The 21,734-nt window shown below is 29.6% G+C and overlaps 1 pseudogene; it reads left to right on the forward strand.

Moving 5' to 3' along the window:
* The first annotated feature begins 806 nt into the window (after nucleotides 1–806).
* LOC114756738 (putative receptor-like protein kinase At3g47110) overlaps nucleotides 807–21,734 on the forward strand; it is a 56,526-nt pseudogene continuing 35,598 nt past the window's right edge.

Consider the following 21,734-nt stretch of genomic DNA (forward strand, 5'->3'; position numbering starts at 1 on the left):
TTCATATCCAAATATCTTTTTTTTAGTTTTTCTTTTCTCCACCGTTTTATACAGAATTCCATTTTTCAGTACGATATTATGGGAAGTTCTTTTGTTTTTAGCTTCTCAAAAATGAACAAAAAAAAACTCATAATACATAGAAGGAATTTTGGATAATTTGCAAAAGAATCCAGAACAAGAAGACATAGAAACATAATCATATTATCAAGATTCATTTATTTACGAAAAATCTTGTTGCTTTGTTAATATTAATATATGAATTGCACTAGGAAAATAGACTGTCTTTAATTCATATATAAAATGAAAATATTATAACATATAGGTCATAGATATTATGATTTATTTTGTAGTTACTGTGTACCATCGAATAAATATATGTATTATGACATATCGTTCAGATCTAAGTTATTAGGTGTAACAAAATCTTTATAAGTTTCCATCTTCATGCACATGTAATTGAGCATCGTGGAGAATGTAATCTTCGCAAATACCATTTTTAATTATACAATTTAATTTACTGTATGTGTATTGAAATATTATCTGACAAAAAAATGTTTACAGAAATATTAAAGCCACACAAGACAAACAGAAGAGAATATACATTAATTTTAAACGAAGTACAATACAAAAAAGTAAAGATTTTTTATTATTTGAAAGTCTGTAATTTATCACAATGATGCAATATATTTAATTTTTGGGTTCACTTCTTTATCCTTATTTTTTAATGTATTCACGAGAAATGCCATTTTGCAATTTGAAATTTAACTTGCTGGCCTTGACTTTGATTTAGAATTGGAGAAATATAAATGGACATGTTTGTTAATTGCTGGATGCGCAACACTTGCAAATCTGATAAGTCTGCTGTGCAAAACATGGGAAAACCTCTAGCCTTTGTTTTCTTTTTCTCACTTCATTGCTACATGTCCTGCTCGGCTTGGACTCAGACAAACATCACCACCGACAGATCTGCACTTCTTTCCCTTAAATCCTATATCATTTCGGATCCATACAATTTCTTAGCTAGTTGGTCTGTCTCTTCTTCTCCTTGCAGTTGGGTTGGTATCACCTGCAATACTCGTCATGGAAGGGTCCATTCCTTGAATCTTGGTGGCATGGATCTTAAGGGTACCATATCCCCACAACTAGGAAATCTCTCCTTTCTGGTTGATCTTGATCTCAGTAAAAACAACTTTCATGGTCAAATTCCTCAAGACTTGGTTCAATTACGTCGATTGAGACTGTTCAACTTGAGCTATAATGACTTTCACGGACAAGTACCAACATGGATAGGAGATTTATCTATGCTTGAGCAGTTGAGTTTTCGAAATAACAGTCTCAATGGGTTCATTCCATTATCTCTATTCAATCTATCAAGGTTAGAGACTTTGGATTGGAACTCTAATATCATTGAAGGTACCATTCCACCTGAGATAGGAAGTCTAAAGCACTTGAGGAATTTACGACTTTCAAGGAACAAACTTTCAGGAGCAATTCCCCAAACAATTTCCAACTTATCTTCACTTGAACAGCTATGGTTGTCTTATAATAGTTTGTCAGGTATGTTTGGATTAATTTTTATATTCATATTTGTGTTTGCTCAAAACTAGTCTATTTATTCATCTGGATATAAACTCTCAATAATCATGTGTTTGGTTGCGTTGAATGTGGTTGTTCTTCAATGATCCTTCGTTCTCAAAATTGAAGTTAATTATTTATAGAGTAAGGTGATAAAGCATAGAATTCAAGTTTTCATTATTAATATTGAATAACTCAATTCTAATATTGATTTTTTTTTCCTGTCAATCTATGCAAATTATATCATTGTGAAAGAAAAATTTGTTTAAATTATTAGGTATTACTTAGGTCATGATGCTTTAGAAGATATAGAATGGGTTTTATTTGTCATTACATACCAAACGGTTCTTGAGGATACTCCAAAATGCAGAAGACTTGTTCCTCAAAAATGTGACTCCCACATTTTTTTTTAGCATTTTAGATCGATGAGAATTTTTTTTTTCCAATTTGTGAAATAAAAAGCTTTGGCGAGTTGAATTTTAGAAGTTTAAAATAGTTAAGTTGTGCTTTATGGTGATCCGTTATTTGCAACGTGCTTTGAACACATGGCACCAGCTGGGATTCCTTCTTTCTACTTTTTTGGTATTTTTCATTTCCCCCCATATTTTCTTTTCAATGGCAAGTTTTTTGGTTTTCTTTTGTTATAGACAATCCACTAGAATTTAATAAACACACATAATTATCATGCTTAGAGTGTGTAAAATTCGTAAATACCATTTTTACTGTATGTTAATTGAAATTTTAAAAGGGCCCCATACACCGCTACCTAGGGTCACAAGGAATTAAAATGCTGGAGTATTTCTTACTTTGATTAACGATATTTCTATCTTGGATCATTTGTAATTAGCTGTTTATATTTAGGGATATCCTTATAATCCGAATAATCTGTTTATTTATATATTTATTTTAGCTTCTCAAACTTTGAAAAAAATAATAACTTTAGATGTATTGAAAACAAATATAGCACACCACTCTAATTAATTTTAATTTGATGTAATCACGAGAGATGTCATTTTCCCAGTTTGAAATTGAGTTTGCACTCCTTGACTTTGATTCGGGATTGGAGAAATATAAAATGACGTGTCTATTAATTTTTGGATGCTCGACACTTACAAATTTAATTTTCTATTTTTATCTTAATTATAACAGTTTGTTAGGTATGTTTTGAATGATTTGGGGTTGCCTCCATTTTTTTTTTTTTTTTTTAGTTGTTATATTTTTGTGCATTTCTTATTGTTTTTTCCATCATTTTTCTATTCTTCTTAAAAGAATAAAAGCCAATTTGTCATCCCAATTTTGAGATGGTTAGTAACCCTATACCACAGGGAAAAAGACAATCGTTGTAATATTAGTCCGAAGGGATCTTTTAAGGCCCATTATCAATCTTTGAAAACGATATTTACCATTATCATGCTATTACAAACTTTTTGAAGTTTTTTTAATTAAAAAAAAAAAAGAGGAAGCCTCGCCAGCAACATGTTTGGAAAATGGAACATTTAATTTTAATTTGGATAATATAAAATATTAATTTTATGATATATTATTGACGTTTATTTTAAATAAGTTTGTAGATAACAAAAATAATTTTTTTGGAGTCTTCCCAAAAATATGTGCTTTGAAAGAAATGATGAAGTGGCGTAAATCTGAAAAAATAACCAAAAAAATTTAAATTAATCAAAATTACAGAAAAATAAACTGAACTGAAGCATAAAACAGTGTAATGAATCCCCATATCCAAAATATTTATTCTGTGTTATTACCTGAGCTAAATTGAAAGGGTTATTTCTATTTTGAAAATAAATATCGTTGTGTTTATTATTTAGAATGTACTAATGTTATTTCTCATATGAGAGCCCAAGTCTAACTATGTGTTTTCAAAACTGCAAATATGTCTCATGCACATAATATTTTTGTCAACTACACCAACGATATTGAACTTTCCCTATGTAGGACTTAGCTAGCTAGTGACAAATTTAATTTTTGAAAATAATTATATTTCTTAACACCGTCAGCTTAGCTTTGTAAGGTTATATCTTATCCTTGAGTATATTTTCAAAATTGTTTTCAATAAAAATGCAGACATAAAATGCAACACTTGATTGACAAATATAAATATGAATTAAAAATACATACTTTAAAAAAAATCTTCCATTTGCATGGTCAAACCCAACAGCAAGGAAAAAAAAAACCTAAAAAAATCCACACTCTTAACTTCTCTTTCATTTACTTTCTAGTATTTAACTTAAATTGTTGATTATTTCAACAGTGGATTATTTGATCATTTTATTATGACATATGATAGTTAATGCGCATGCTATGAAAGTTGATATTGACATATTGTTTCTCACTTAATATTGGAAGGAGGCATTCCAAATGAAATTGGTAATCATCATCAGCTTCATACAATATATCTTGGAGCTAATCAGCTTTCAAGTACTATACCAACCTCCATATTTAATGGTTCAGTGCGACAATACATTTCACTTAATGTCAATAATTTATCTGGGAGTCTGCCAACAAATGTGTGTTCTGGGCTTCCAAAACTCAAATTATTTTATGTGGATACAAATGATTTGTCTGGCAAAATACCCTCTATTTGGCATCAATGCAAGGAATTGGTAAAGTTATCACTGGGGGTAACAAATTCAATGGAGGAGACATACCAACTGACATTGCAAATTTGACCAAACTTGAGCAGCTATACCTTGGAAGCAGCAACTTGCAAGGTAAGAACTTTAATTATGCGTTTGTCTAAAATTTTGTTTTTACTATTTTGATAAGCCATTAATTTAATTTAAATATTAAAAAATTTAGTCAATAATAATTTTGCTAGATTAATTTTAAAGACATGGAACTTGATGCTTTCTTTTAATCTCAAACTGGATATTCTTTCTTTTATATATAATTTAATTTTCACACATGTCAAAACATGAAATAAAATATTTAAACGGAACAAAAATAAATTAATCAAAATTTGTAATTAACTTTCATGTGGTGTGGCATTCCTTCCGCGTCGGTTATTTTCCCCTCCATTTTGTTGTTGGTGGCAAGTTTTTTTAAAATAAATCTGGTTCTATATTATCATTTAGAGCATGTCAGTGTTATTTTTCAAAATGAGTAAGCCTTGAACGATGTTATGGAAAAAATATAAATTTTGTATCTCGTAGACATAACATGTAAACGAAATATATCATTAAAAAAAGTAGAAAACTATTATTTACTAATATTATAAATTGCTAATACGCACTAATATGTTAATTCATTCGCATTGAATTGGAACAATTTTCTGGCCAAAAAAATTGGAACAATTCTGTACGTTCAATTCTTGGTAAAATTGAATAACGCTCTTGAACATAAAAATTTTCAATGGTAATTTCTTAATAATTATTTAATTTGAAGTTAAAAGAAACATCCAAAAAAGGGGGAAAACGTAACAAATGTAGGCTCATTATACATTATGTGGAACTTTTTTTTCCTTATTAAGCAAATATACTCAATGATTTGGAAAATTTTCAAATAAAGAAGCTAGAAATTATGATATTTTAATTTTTAAATAAATTGTTATCATGAGTGAAAGTTAAAATAAAAGAGTAAACTTATATTATTTTTTTGCATTACGGTGTTACTTTTAATTTTAGCAACCACCTGGTTGGGAGATTACATCCCACCAACCCCACTGTCCTAGGCAAAAAAGATAAAATGCTTTGGCAAGGGATTCCAAAGTTAGTTTAAAAAAATGGGAAATTTTTATAATTTTTCATGAATTTCAAAATTTTAATTTGATTTTTCTTTATTTTCTATAATTTTAAAGTATTACGTACTTGAATTGAAATAATGTAATTTTATGTTTTTTTGTCTGAAATTTTTGCTAATGAATTCTCACTAAAATTGTACCAAAAAATTCTTTCATGCAAAGATAAATTGCTGAAAAGGTAGTCTAGTTCTTTATGCCGTACATGATTAATTGGAAAACGAACAAAAAATTATTTAGTCAAACTTAATGTACTGACTTGCTATATATATATTTTTTAAAACCAAATTTGGTGGTTAGACAAAATTTGCTTCTCACTTTTTAATATTTATGCATCGATTAATCCGTATAACACATATATTCAAGTTTTTGGAATTAGTACGTAAGAAATGTATATATATACATATATTTATATATATATATGTTACCTATATGTAAATAATATCTTTTGTGTTTATTCCATTTCTATTTTTCAAAGTGGAGGGGTGTTAGAAGTCTTTGTAAAGAATTCATGTTCCTTTTAATTCAAATATAAGCATAAAATAACTTATGCAATTCAAAAAATTAGTTAAAATTACTTAAAAATAGTAAATATATAAAATATATAACTTATTATCCTAATACATCCTTATTTATGGTGACGTTTAATAAGAGCGGAGATGAGGAAAAAAAAGAAAAAGAAATAGAATGAGTCAAAAAGGGTCAAAAAAGATAATATGAGTGAGGCTTATAATTAATTTGGGAATAAAGTTAAAAAAATGCATTAAATGATCCAACACATCCGGAATGAAGCTTATAAAAAAATCAGTCCCTCTTAAAGATTTGATATTTATATTTTTTAATTGGTAGGAGTCTGTTGTGGTAATGTTCAGTTATGAATATTGGGCTTTAGGCTCTCAAAACCCAGTTTCTAGTGTATGTGTTTCTGTATAAATATGGGCCAATTATACATAAACCTAGTTCCCCTTTCGCTCAATAATAGATAGATTTTGGTTCTCTCCAGTCTTTTTTGGCATCTCTCTATATTATATTTATACTTTATGCATATTATACAAAAGTATTATTAATTGTTTTATTTTCCTGTTTATTATAAATTGTTTATTTTCCTATTTACAAGTCCATTCAGCGTTTTCACAAGAAGAGTTGTTAATGAATCATATTAAATGTCAATCTCTTTACAAGTATTGAGATTATTATTTCTTATTTTTCTTCTTTTATTTCCTTTTTTTAATATTCCTCAACAATCAAATAAATTTAAAATGAGATTTTATCTGTTCATTTCTTTCTCATCGTTCATTTTTCTAGTGGAGGCTTGAATATGGCCAATGATTTATAATAACAAAGCAGCAACGACTTTTTATTTTTTTCTAGTGATATTTTCTTCATTTAGAGGAAAACAAAAATGTGATTTTTTTTTTGCAAGACTAAAGGTAATAACACAAATATTCAAGTTTTTGGAAATAGTACGTAAGACGCATCATATGCACACATATTGCTTCTATGCAAACAATTTATATATATATATATATATATATATACACACACATACATATATATTATCTATGTGCAATCAATATTTTTGTGTTTATAAATAAAGTATTCCATTTCTATTTTTTAAAATGGAGGTAGTGTTAGAAGTCTTGTGAATAATTTGTGTTCTTTTTCATTCAAAACATAAGTATAAAATAACTTGTGTAATTTGAAAAGTTAGTTAAAATTGATTAAAAATAATAAATATGAAAAATATATAACTTATTGTCCTAAAACATCCTCATTTATGGTAAGGCTGAATGGGAGAGAGGATTAGTTTAAAAAAAAAAAAAGGAGAAAGAGAATGAGTTAAAAAAGTCAAAAAGATAATGAGAGAGGCTTATAATCAATTTGAGAGAAAAATAAAAAAAAAGCATTAATGATCCAACAAATCTAGAACAAGCTTATTAAAAAAAAAAAAAAAGTTAGTCCCTCTTAAAGATTTGACGCTAATATTTTTTAACTGAAGGAAGTATTTTGTGGTAATGTTCAATCAGGGGTATTGGGCTTTAGGCTCTCAAAGCCCAGTCTCCAGTGTCTGCGTTTCTATACAAGTATGGCCCAATTATCTAGTGTTATACATGAACCCAGTTCGCCATTTGTTGAATAACAGATTTTCAGTTCTCTTCAGTTTTTTCATGGGCATCCTTTACATTATACATGTACTTTATGCATATTATACAAAAGTATTATAAATTGTTTTATGTTCCCATTTACAAGTCCATTCAGCGTTTTCATAAAAAGAGTTGTTAATGAATTATATTTAAATGCCAACCTCTTTACAAGCATTGAGATTATTATTTATTATTTTTCTTCTTTTTTTTTTTTTCTTTTTTTTAATATTCTTCAATAATGAAATAAATTTAAAATGATATTTTATCTATTCATTTCTTTAATATCGTATATTTTTCTAGTGGAGGCTAAATATGACTAATGATTTACAATCACAAAGCAATGATTTTCTTTTTCTCCATTAAAATGAAAATTGTTTTGGCCATTTCATTCATTCATATTGTTTGTTCATATAATGGGACTTATACTAAGCTTGTGATTAGAATGCCAAAATAAAAAGATAGATAATATCAATAACTGATGGGACCACTTGATATTTAAAATGTGCAAAACCTTTTTTTTTGGTTAGTTTTACTCTTAAAACTATCACATCATTTATACTTTGATCAATAAAATGGCTTCACCATATATAATTTTAGCAACAACAATTTGCGAGGTCAGAATTTTAATTATATGATTGTGTTAGACCATGTGCGTGTTTTGTTTTTGTTTTAATCTTGAGAATAAAAAATAATTTGAAAATTAAATTTTGTTATTATTTTTTTCATTTGTGGAAATATCTTCTAACAGTTTATTAGGTGTATTTTGAATGAACCTGCGCTTTGGATATTGCTTTAGATTTTGTTGTATTTTTGGCCATTTCTTCTTCTTTTTTATTCAATCATTTTTCTATTTTTTTAAGAATAAAAAAAATTTGTCATCTGATTTTTGAAATGATTAGTTTACCATGGGAAAAGAATATTATCATAATGATAGCCCAAATAGATCTTTTAGGCTGATTATCAATCTTTGAAAAACAAATGTTTATTTTATACTCGTATAATTTAAAACTTTTTGAAGCTTTTTCTTGAAAAAAAGACTAAGCAAGCCTTACAAGCAACATGTTTGGAAATTAGAACATTTAATTTTAATTTGCATAACATAAAATATATATTAATTTTTAATTATTATTATTTTTATTGTAAACTCATAATCTTATTTGTCGAATGAAACGGATGCAGCTTACATGATATATAGGAATTTCTCAGAATTAATTAATCCACAAATCTGAAAAAGATAACACAAAATAAATCTAAAATTATAAGTTAATCGAATTTAAATTACAGAATAATATATGCATCGATTAATCCGCACAATACAAATATTCAAGTTTTGGGATCAGCGCGTAAGACGCATATAGTTATATATAGATAGAGAGAGAGAGTACCTATCGGCAAACAATATTTCCTGCTTTTTTTTTTCAAAATAAAATATGTCTGCTTTATTTTCCCTTTAAAGCTGGTACACCTATACAAATATATTATTAACTATTTTATTTTTCTATTAAAAGTCCATTCACTATTTTCACAATCAAAGTTGTTGTTAATGATGAATGTATTTAAATGCCAACCTCTTTACGAGCATTAAGATTATCATTTCTTATTTTATTTTTTCTTCTTTTTGATATTCTTCCATTGATAAAAAATTAATGATAAAATGATTTATCTATCTTTAATTTCATTTATTGTATATATTCATAGCGGAGGCTCAAATATAGCTCGTAAAACTAAATGAGATTTTGTTTTTTTTGTCATTTTATTCATTATATTGTTGATTCATAGAATGTGGCGATATATATATATTATTCAATACAATAAAAAATAAAGAAATATAAGATCATGTACTGATAGGACCACTTGATATATGACGCAGAAAATAAATGGCTTGTTTTTTTTTTTTCTGATTCTTTTCTCCAGAACAATTTTATAATTTTTTTAAAATAAGTTTGTGAGTAAAAGGGATGAAAACATATGTTTGGATGACGATTTTTAAAAACACACACAAGAAACAAAAAGAAAACATCAAAAATCACATTGGCCAGTTTGATTTTATAAAAAAAGTTAAAATATCTTTTGGATCATTAGAAATATGTGTTGCTGTTTGTTTTTATATATGTTTTCTCTGTTTTTGCGTTTTGTTTTCTGGGGACTTTGAGGTGTATTAGCTTACTTTGTTAATACATCGTACTTTCTGACCAAAAAAAATAATATATAAAGTAATCCGTTTCTTTTCAACATGCTATTCAGTTTGTGTGCTTTAAAAAAGTTTCATGTTTGTAATGTATATGAGTGGACGCAATGTTTTTTTTTTTTTTTAATGAAAGGATTTCCCTTTGAAAAGATTTTTATGATGCATCCAATTCTCTCATCAAAATATATATAACTCATATCTTGTCTTCTTTTAAATTGAAACAGGTGAGATTCCATCATCTCTCCTCAACATTTCTTCTTTTAAGAATGTTGAATTTAGCCAAAAACAATTTGAATGGTAGTCTTCCAATATCAACTGGCAATGGGACATTGTTGGAAGAATTATTTATCATGGAATTTCTTTACAGGTATGCCAATTTTCTTTATTTTATGTTTTAAAGATTTTTATTTTTTATTTATACTTATTCTGTATTGCTTGCAAAATTTTTACTTAAGATTGCTTTAACCCTTTGTTTGGATGGAGAGAAAAGTTTGGAGGAAAGAGAACTAGGAGAGAAAATAGTAGAGAAAAGTGGGAGGAAGACAAAGTGGGGGAGAAAATGGGGTGTGAAATTCACCATATTTTCCTCTCAAACTTTCTCTCCACATGCGAAAAGAAAATGGGAAAAAAAATACACCTTCCACTTCTGCCCTCACATCTGCCCCTCCCCGTTATGATTTTTGTGAGTGAAACTCATGGCAAAACTGAACTTCACATTATACCTGTTCTCATTATCCCCAGCGTTAGTGCAGTTTGCTTCACATGTGAAAAGAAATTTAATGTTCAATTGATCATTGATAGTAGAGAAGTCCTTTTTATATTACTGTCGTCAACCTAAAAACTGAGTTATTTTTTATTAGTTTTAAGCCTCTAATTATCAAAATTCCATGCATTATTTACATGCTTGTGTACATGTGAGTTTATTAGGAAGTTGCATTACTTGGCCATACTACCATGAAATTAACAAATATTTTGTATTTATTTATAGGTGAAATTCCTTCATTTCTTTGGAGCATGCCTTATTTGAGAATTGTTGAATTAGACAACAATCAATTAAGTGGTAATTTGCCAGAAGAAATGTGTCATCATCTCCCTTTATTTGAAGTCTTTGGTGTTGATGTTAATCAATTAGAGGGAAGCATTCCAAACTCAATAAGCAACTGCACATCTTTGAAAGAATTATATTTGGATGGTAACTCATTTACAGGTATGCACTTATATGCGTTTGTTTTCTTCTATTTAATATTTTGTATGCACTTATGATAGGACTGATATGATTAAAATTCCAAAACAACAAATAAAGCTAGGATTATGAATAAACAGAACGTTATGATATTACAAACTAAGATAGAAAAGTTATATGTAAATAGTTTTTCCTTATTTAGTACTCCTCCGGTCCTTAATATAGAACTCAATTAGTGAGTTGGTTTTGGTCCTAAATATAAGACTCATTTCTCATATTTATCAATTTTCTCTAAATTACCCCTATGGATACTCCTTCAACCATAATCAAGTAGAAGAGGAAAATGAGGTATTAAAAAAGATGATTATGGTATTTTAGGAAAAACGTGTTACATGTCTTATAATTAACTAACTTACCTAACTTCCTTAATCTAATCAAATTAGTTAAATGGGTCTTATATTAAGGACTGGAGGAGTATATATTTTTTTGAGAAAAATTCTTTTTTATTATGCATAAAGTGTAACAATTCTGCATTGTTTAACTGTAATCAAAATTACACATAATATTTCTTAAAAAATTATATTGCAGGAATTGAAAAATGTACAGTAAACAAAAAATTATTTAGATAATTATAGAAAATCAATTACAAATAAAATTAAAAAAATTTAAATGAAACTAAAAAAATGCTTATAAAACGAAATGTAAGTTCATATTAATGAACGAGAACACAAGATGTTTTCAATAGTTAGTCAAATTATTAAATCGCATTATTCGAATTCATTTGAGTTTATAGAGAACCTTATGTATGTTCAATTGTATGTGAAATTAAATAAATTTTTTTACAATAAATCAGAAATTAAAAGACGTATACAAAATCAATAGGAGGAAAGTATTTTCATAATTTCTTGCTTAAACTGTACCATAAAAAAATCTACTGGAGAGAAAAATTGCCGAAAAAAGTTTTATGCTTTATGCCACACATGATTTATTGGCAACGAGCAAAATATTTTTATTATTAAACTTAATAGATTCACATGCAATTTTTTAAGAAATTTGCTTTCTCCCTTCCTAATATTAATAAGACATGTGTAGTTTTTTTTAATGGTACACATATGTATTATTTATATTATTATATGCAAATAATATGATCTGCTTTATTTTCTCTTCTTATAAGTCCAATCAATTTTTTTACAAGGCAGTTGTAGCTAATCAATTATATTTGGTTACCAACCTCTTTACAACCATGAGATTATTATATCTTTTTTTTTTTGGATAACAATCTTATTTTTTTTTTCTTTTTTTTTAAAATCATTTTTCCTAATAGACTAAATTTAAAATGGGATTATGCTTTTATCATTTTATTAAGGGAAAATGGCAATTCGGTCCCACTCAAGAGAATTAAATGCAAAAAAGTCCCTTAAAATCATGAAATTATTTTAAAGTCTCAAAAATGTTTTTGCATTAAATTTTATTTGTTTACTTACCAAATTACCCTTCTTTTTTTTTTTTTTAAAGTTTACATTGACAACTGAAAGAGCAGTGGTTGACAACTCAGGGTGCAAGGATTGACAACTATCGCGGCTGGTTTGACAACTTATAGTGTGATATGATGAGAAAATGTGTTGTCAAACCAGCCGCGATAGTTGTCAATCTTGCACCCTGAGTTGTCAACCACTGCTCTTTTAGTTGTCAATACAAAGTTTAAAAAAAAAGGGTAATTTGGTAATTAAACAAATAAAATCTATTGCAAAAAGGTTCCTTGGGACTTCAAAATAATTTCATCATTTCAAGGGATCTTTTTGTATTTAATTCCCTTAAGTGGGACCTAATTGCAATTCTCCCTTTTATTAATATTGTACTATTCATAGTGGTTTAAATACAGCTAATACTTTACAATCCAAACGACCGAAAGATCAACTCATGGATTGACGGTAGTCTATGAGATTTTGTTTTTCGATATTAAATTCATTCATACAATTCTAAAATAAAATAAAGATAGCATCACGATCATATGGGACCACTTGATATTTAAAACTTGGAAGACAAAATTATTTATGTACTCTGTATAATATAATTTAAACTCTATTCAATGAAAAAGCTGAACATCATATACAATGTGCTCACATGTTATGTATACTTACATATTCTACTGTTCTCCAATTAAGTTGAACTCCCCCCGGGGGACCCCATATTGAAGAATACATCCTTCCATAGTTTTTTTTTTTGGCGTCAATTGACAATTTGTCTACTGTTTCTTTTCCATTTTACAAATTTATTAATTTCCTATTACACCAAAAAAGTTGATTTTTTAAACAAATCTTCTATAACCTGGGCATCTAAAAGGTAGTCTTTCAGATTTCCCCTAATTTTTTTATTTTAAAATTTGTCAAAGATTTAAAAAATAATAGAAATAAATGTATTTGTATATATTCTTATCTTAGCTCTATTAAAGTCATGATTCCCATCAATTTTTTGTGTATAGGTTTTGTACCCAGAGGTATAGACAAACTTGATAAACTTGAAGTCTTATGTATGAGCTATAATAATTTGAAAGGAGCTATTCCTCCCAGTATATTCAACATTTCAACATTAACAAAGTTGGAACTTCGTGGGAATTCTCTCTCTGGCCTTCTCCCACCGTATTTAGGAATTAGCCTTCCCAACTTGAAGATGTTACTATTGGATGCAAATGAATTAACGGGACAAATTCCAAATAGCGTATCAAATGCTTCTAACCTTATTAGGTTAGATTTATCATGGAATAAATTTATCGGAGCTATACCTAAAGTACTCGGAACTTTAAGGAACTTAATGGAATTAGATTTGGATGGGAATAATTTGACTGGTTTGATTCCGAATACGGTTAGCAAATTACATAGCCTTCAACGTTTAAGTCTCAGTGATAATAGATTGCAAGGATCCATTATAAATGAACTTTGCCAACTCAAAAGTCTAAGTGAGTTGTATCTTGCCAATAACCTATTTTCAGGAGTGATTCCAGGATGTCTTGGGAATACTTCATTGCGGAAGTTGAATTTTAGCTCTAACAAATTGATTTCTCATATACCTTTTTCTATTTGGAGTCTCAAAGATATCTTGGTTTTAGACATATCCTCCAATGCACTAAGTGGAATAATTTCGTTGGAGGTATCAAACATGAGAGCAATTATACTACTGAATTTGTGAAGAAACCAAATTTCAGGAAGCATTCCTATAACTATGGGTATCTTGCAAACTTTGCAAAACCTATCTTTGGCTCACAACAAATTACAAGGACCTATACCTGAATCGCTTAGTGGCATGATAAGCATTGAGTCCATGGATCTTTCCCATAATTATTTATCTGGTATAATTCCAGAGTCCTTAGAGTCATTACTCTATCTTAAATTCATCAATCTTTCTTATAATTTATTGCATGGAGAAATTCCAAATGGTGGCTGTTTTCAGAATTTTACAGCTCAATCTTTTATGATGAATAAAGATCTTTGCAGGAAATCCCAACTACAAGTTCAACCATGTAAAAAAGAAAGGAAGTACATTGAAAAAAAAGTGAAGTTGTTGATAAAATGCTCACTTCCTATCATGGTTGTCATTCTGGTTGTTTCATGCATTGTCTATCTAAGACATAAGAGAGATGTGTATGCTAATGGTTCAACCAACAAAGATTTAATAAATCTGGGAACACCAATTAGGGTATCCTATTATGATCTTTTGCATGGAACAGATGGATTTGATGACAGTAATCTTCTTGGCTTTGGATATTATGGATCGGTATACAAAGCAACTCTTCCAAATGGAATGATAGTTGCTGTTAAAGTATTTCGCTCAGACTTCGATGAAGCATTAATGAGTTTTGATATTGAGTGTGTTGTAGCATGCAATTTACGACACCGCAATCTTGTTAAGATTATTACTAGCTGCTCAAATGGTTATTTTAAGTGTCTAATAATGGAGTTCATGTCAAATGGGAATCTAGACAGATGGTTATACTCTCATAACAATTGTTTAGATATCCTAAAAAGGTTGAATATAATGATTGATGTGGCAGTTGCATTAGAATATCTTCATCATGGTTCTTCTACACCAATTGTCCATTGTGATCTAAAACCGAGCAATGTCTTGTTAGATGAAAATATGGTGGCTCATCTCACTGATTTTGGTGTAGCTAAATTGGTGGGTGAAGAACACTTGAAAATTTATACAAAAACTTTGGCTACAATTGGTTATATGGCACCAGGTAATAATTTAGTAATCATATTTTAGTTTTAATTGTTTGCATTGTTTTTGTTTACCATCTTATAAAAAATTTATATTATTCAATTACTAATAACATATTTGTTGTCTTTGCATGCATGAGTTTATTGTATTAATAAAATTAAATTTTAACGACAAAGACATTATGTTCATTTTTTTATTGACAAAATGGCATTTATACTGATAATTCTACTTGGTATATAGAGTATGGATCAGAAGGAGCTATTTCTATTAAAGGAGATGTGTACAGCTATGGGATTTTGTTAATGGAAATGTTTACGAGAAAGAAGCCAACAGATGACATGTTTGTGGAAAGTCTAAGTTTGAAAGATTGGCTGAGCACGTCAACACCACAATCTATCATCCATATTCTAGATGCAAATTTGCTACACAATCAAAATATTGGTGATATATTACCACACATGTCATCAATTTTTGAGCTGGCATTAAATTGTTGCTCCAACTTACCTGAAGCACGACCTACAATGATTGATGTTGTGGTATCAATGAAAAAAAGCAAGTTTGCATTAATACAAAATATTATGGGTAACCCAAGTTAAATAATTGTTAAATAAAATTTTAGTTTTTGTTTCTTACCTCTTTGGTTTGGTTTATTTGTGAACTATGTAATAATCTTATCAGAATAGAGCAAAGATGTTTACCATGCAAATGTATCAAGTATTTGAAATTTTGAGTTTTTCTTAACAAATGTGTGTTTCAAACATCTCGTATTATTTGACTAACAGGAACCTGAAATTTCGGCACCAAAAAAAAAAAGTAACCTGAATAATCCATTTTCCCCCCCTAAAAATTCCCATATGCAAAATGGAATTTGATTCATTATAACTTCTATTATATAATTCTATTATGTCAAACGATCAAAGGAAGGAAGGGATATTCTTAAGTGATTGGTCTTGTACAATTTTGTTGTTATAACATAGCAAAATTATTGTCACACAATTTATCGTTCAGATAATTTATGAGCAACTTTACCCATACAATCAAAACTTTTATATGCTTTTAGAAAGCCTTCACCTCAAAACTTTCTAATGATAATATAATTTTTTGAGCTTATTGGCTATTATTTTCAACAAGACCTATTTGCAATTTATAGTATTCTAGTATAAATCCTTTTTTTAGGATGTTGGTATTTTTTTTCTATAGCACGTTGCTCAAAACCCCAACTTACTTATAACTTACACATCATCAATCATGTTAATATTCAGTTAAATTAAAATCCTTTAATAAATCTTAAGCAGATAAATTAGCAAAAACCTCTGGAAACTTCATGGTGAACTGTAATAACATTTAATGATTCTGAAAGAGAAGACTCTTAAAAGATTGCCTCTAATGTCCATTGCAAGAGCTCTGTTATCATAGCATCTGAGTCTAGGCTCTTCAAGATCCATCATCAAAATTTCCAGAGGGCCCTATAACTCAGGCCCTGAAACATCCTACCTTTAGCCCCTTAGAGTACATGTTTGGAAGTGTTATGGTTCAAGCGGATCATGACACAAGCTCATGGATTAAAATTTTAACATAATTACTCATGTTACTATTCACAGCTTAAATTCCAGATTACAGGTTCAACTTCAAAAATTCATAACTAATTCTATAAAAATTTTATTGAGGTGTTCTAAAATTTTACAGAAAGCTCTTTGAAATCTATTTAAGGGAAAAATATCAAACTAGAATTATCCATGACCAATTTGTACAGTTTAATTAAATAAAAATTACTATTCATTTGGTAAATTCTAGAACTCTCAGATTCTGTGCCTTAATTTTGAAAATTTATATCTTCTTGTGTACACATCCAATTAAGGCAGTCTACCTCTCATTTTAAAGCTTGAGATGTGTACTATGAGTATGCTAAATTTTGTGGCTTAACTCATTCATTTGATAGGTCAAACTGGAGCTACAAACTCACTGCTCCATGACTTACGTTTTATCCCTTAGCCTCTTTTTACTTTAATTCTTTCTATTTCTTTGGCATACATAAATTGGGTTTACACTTTCCCAATCATCCTCATACATTTCTATTCATCTCATAAATATTTTAATTAAACACATGGTATCATTGGTATCCATAACATAAATTACATAATAGGAGAATTACATATTGAATAATAACATCATTCATTAACGTCAATAATTCTCCACTTTCTTCTCCTTGCCTCTCATGCCATTATTGCCCACCATTGATTGACCTAAATGGTTGGCTAGGGAGGGGTGAGATTTAGGAGAATCTCAGTAGCAAACACTACCCATAAGCATGCAAGACATAATGCACATGCATGACATGTTATAACATTAACACATGAATGCCATGGAAAGTAAGCTAAAGCATTTCATGCTTTCATAACATATTGCCAAGGAAAAACATAACATAAACTTGCAAACATAACTTTGCAAACATTTCATCATAGCTTAGTCACATCATGGTAACACAACCATATCATGCAAGCATACATATCAAGCACACAATTCAGATAAGTTTACTACCTTGTAACATAGCTTTTCTCTTGCTTTTTCTTTGATTCCCTTGTCTTTCCAACCCTATGGATTTTTGGTCAATACCATTAAACATCCTCTTGGATGTTCCAAGATCCTAAACACATCAATACATGATGCAAAATAATTATTAGAATCAAGTCATCAACTTATCTCTACTTGATTCTTTCTTGAACATACTTGAACTTTTAACTTTTGAGTTTCAATTCCAACCTTCCTAAAATTATTTCCACATACTATCCCCACATAATTTTATATGTAGAATCCATTTCCATGCTCAAAACAATCAAAACCCAATTCTAATCATTCAAAACAGTCAAGGCCGAATAGAATTACAAACTAAGGGAAAGTTGGATTTCTTACAAAATCAACACAAAACCACTTGATTCTTGTTATTTCCAAGCCTTTAAACATTTTTCTAACATCTATTTCATCTTTTCCTAACCTTATCAATTTCGTGCAACACCTCTTCATAGGATTTCAATCATCAAAAATCCAATTAAACCAATCACCAGGCTAAAAAATAACAAAGGAAGTAGAAACTACATCAAAAACAGCACACATACCTTATTTTAGAGCTTGATTTGGCTTGGGATTACTTGGCCTTTCTTTCTCCCTCTTCTTTCTCTCTCTAGAAACCATTTTGCAAGAGCTTCCCCATGGGTTCAAGGAGCTTGGACGAAATAGAGGGGTAGGGGTATTTATAGAAAGCTAGAACAAATCTTGGCCGTCGATTCTGATTCGATCTCGGCCATCCATTCGTTCTTCTTGAATAAGTAAGATTTTTCTCTAAGAAATGTGACACTTGTTTAGGGTGATGACATCATGCTTACATTATCAAGCCACATGTCTTTAATCCAACCGCACACGTGTCTTGCATCCGATCGTACACGTGTCTTCCATATTTCTTCATCATTTTGGCATTAAAATAGGAAAGAAGTTAATATAAAATTAGTGCAAAATATAGCCCTTAAGCATTCCTCTACCTATTTTGCCATTATGCACCGTATAGAGTACTTTTTTGAGTCCTGACTGACCCGGTACCACTGAGACATGTTCTGGCACCATTTTCTCATCTTAATTAAGTACATAAATGGCGCCATCTTAGAGGAGCATAGATAAAAATAATCAACTCTACTAACAGGCTACTTAACCTTATTGAGTCACGTAGTAGAGATTTCACTATAACCAGTAGACGAAGAACTGTCTAAAATATTCCGTTACTGCATTCTGATTTTTTATGCTGTCCATAAATATCTTCTGCTGACTCAGCATGATGACTCGTAGGTGTCATGATTGCATTTGGTGACTCAGCATGCTAACTCAGTGCCATCATGATGGTCTTTAGATATATTTTTTCTCCTTTTTCCAGAATTATTATTAAATAATACTTAATCGGGGTTACCTTTTCCGAATTCTTTCTATCAGCTTGTAACTCTGTTGATATGTCTCTAGGTTTTATTCTTTCCTTTTTATCACGGGAAATTCTTCTAATTTTTCTCAGGTCAAAAGTCAAACTCTAGACAGCTATTTTGACTTTCCCCAGATAGGGTATAAATAGGCTTTAAATTTAATTAAAGCTAACCTTGTCAGTTTCTAGAGATGGAATTAATTTTACAATCTGTGTAAATTCCTCAACTATTGTTCCCCAGTTTTTCCTGATTATTTAAGGCCGTCTCATAGCTTAAATAATTTAATTTAAGCTACTATCTCAAATTGTCCAAAACCCTAGAATGACTTTAGGGCATTTCCGTCATTTCTAGCCTTATATCAACTCTGGGATCCTATTCTTATTTTTCTGGAATTTTTCTAAGTCATTTGGGCCCTTTTTGCTAACTTTGAGTATTGGCCGACCAGAACCTTTATTATTTACAATTAGGTCTCTACTTGGCCTAGGAATCTTTTCTTTGCAATCTGGTCCCTCCTTAGGCCTAACCTTCGGAACCATCTCTTACAAGTTTCTAGCATAACCTCTGGCCCTTAGTTGTTTCCAGTTCGTTATTCTTTAGTCCTTGAGCACTATTGTTTTACACATTTGCCCTTAGAAAATCTCTTTTTCCTTCTGAGGGATCTCCGAGACTTTCGTTGTATTGGACTTAATAATCATCCTTTTCTTGTGCTATTACTTGTATCTATGAGCCAAAATTTGGGATGTTACAGGCCCATTATCATGATTGGGAATCCAAGAATGAATAAGAAACATCCTAAGAGCAATGTCTGATGTGTATTCTCCTTCTCTCTCAAACTAAGAAACTCACAAACCCTCTTTCAAAGCAAGAAACTCATTAGAAAACGTGATCATGGCGAACAAGAAAGCATTTGGTGATTATGGTGATTAATTTAGGCATCAACTTTGCTCAACCACTTAATCTTCATCCCTCTAACGCACAAGGAGTCACAATCATCACTCTAATCTTGACTGGAAGTGAAAATTATATGATTTGAAAGGCTTATGTTGATTACTCTTCAAGTAAAGCACAAGATAAGCTTTGTGAATGGTTCTTGTAAGAAAGAAGATTAGGAAAACACCTCCAAGAGTAGTAGGAGAGGTGCAATGCAATATCTCTTTTTCTTGGATTTTGAATGTGGCATGGATTGACCTAAAAGAAAGGTTAATAAAGTTTCAAGATCGTGGATATTCTCATTATGCTAAGAAATCAACTTACTTCAAGCTAATCAGTTAAGATAATAGTATAAAAATATACATGAGGTTTTTAAAACAAGGTGAAAATACACATAACATTTCTAATGCCATAGCATTTTTGCACTGTTTTGGAAACTTCGTGTAGTTTTGTATCATTTTCTTGACCTATATGTTTGCTAAATAATCAATGTTTGTTGACTTAATGACCATAGCTTTTTTGCACTATTTTAAAATTTCATATATACTTTGGCAACCAAGAAAAATTTATGGTGTTGGATACTCATGATGAAATACCTTATTTTTAGATATGCACTCTAACCCTTTACTATATTGGATAGCACTTAAAAAATATTTTAAGATGCTCAATGTACAAAAAATTAATGAATTTAGGATACCAAGTGCTTTTGAAAAAAAAATTGTAAGCTTTTGTATGCACTAAAAATTAATCAATTCAAGATATTGGATGCTATTAAAAAATATTTCAAAATATTAGATACAACTTAACCTAAATAAATAAAAATTAAAATTAAAAAAATTTTAAGAAAAGAGGTGAGTCATCCTCAAACGTTAATTTGGGGGATGAGCATGCTCAGTTCATAGAATTGATGAGGAGGGCATCCATAAAGTAACACAGAACCAAATATTGAGAGATAGGTTTGCGTTTTCTCTATATTTCTTGCGCATTCCATTCATAGATTCACACAATTACCATCACTTAATATTTTTAATTTCTAAATGTATTTTTTTAAAAAATAGTAATTTAAATAAAAATTATCGTACATTGTCTAAACATTGTTTCTGTCTTGATTGTTGCCTGGGATTCTACTTGATTGCGAAGAATGCTCATAATCAAATAGAATTTTAGGTCTTGTTTGGTTATATCTTTTTTTTTTTAAATACACTTATGAAATTATCTTTCAAAACAAGTAGAAAAAACTTATAATATTATTACTTGTTTTTATTTAGATCCCTGTAGATTTGTTTCTTTTTATCAGGTCTTTGCAATTTTACCTACATTTTATAATTATAAAATTCAAAGGTGATTGCAAATGGTATGCGTGTGGATGAAAACAGAGATTGCACATGGTGGTGCGCGAATTTATGAACAGTAAACCACTACTGTATGCATTTAGATCGGCGGCCTTTTCGCCCTGTTATGGGGTGTATCTCTTGGGTTATTAAGTGGAAGAAGTAGATCTAAAAATCAGAGAAGACAGAGGGAAGGGGGAGTGTTTCTTTGCTCCACTGTTCATCAAATAGAGTCATGATTCAATGAAGCAAGTGACAACAACATGCAATCACAGTGGGATAAATGGGAGCCTCAATCGTTAGGTTGGAAAATTAGATCTCTAATCACTAGTATTCAGGTTTGTAATTATCAATATATTTAATAGATTAAATTGTGGCATCATGATGAAGTGCATCCTTCAAGAAGACCTATGATTGTCTAGTTTGAAACCTCTTATTCTCTGTGGGACTTGTAT

Source organism: Neltuma alba, unplaced genomic scaffold, assembly GCF_004799145.2.
Source record: "Neltuma alba isolate B1F8T4 unplaced genomic scaffold, ASM479914v2 tig00010467_pilon, whole genome shotgun sequence".
NCBI classification, from domain to species: Eukaryota; Viridiplantae; Streptophyta; class Magnoliopsida; order Fabales; family Fabaceae; genus Neltuma; species Neltuma alba.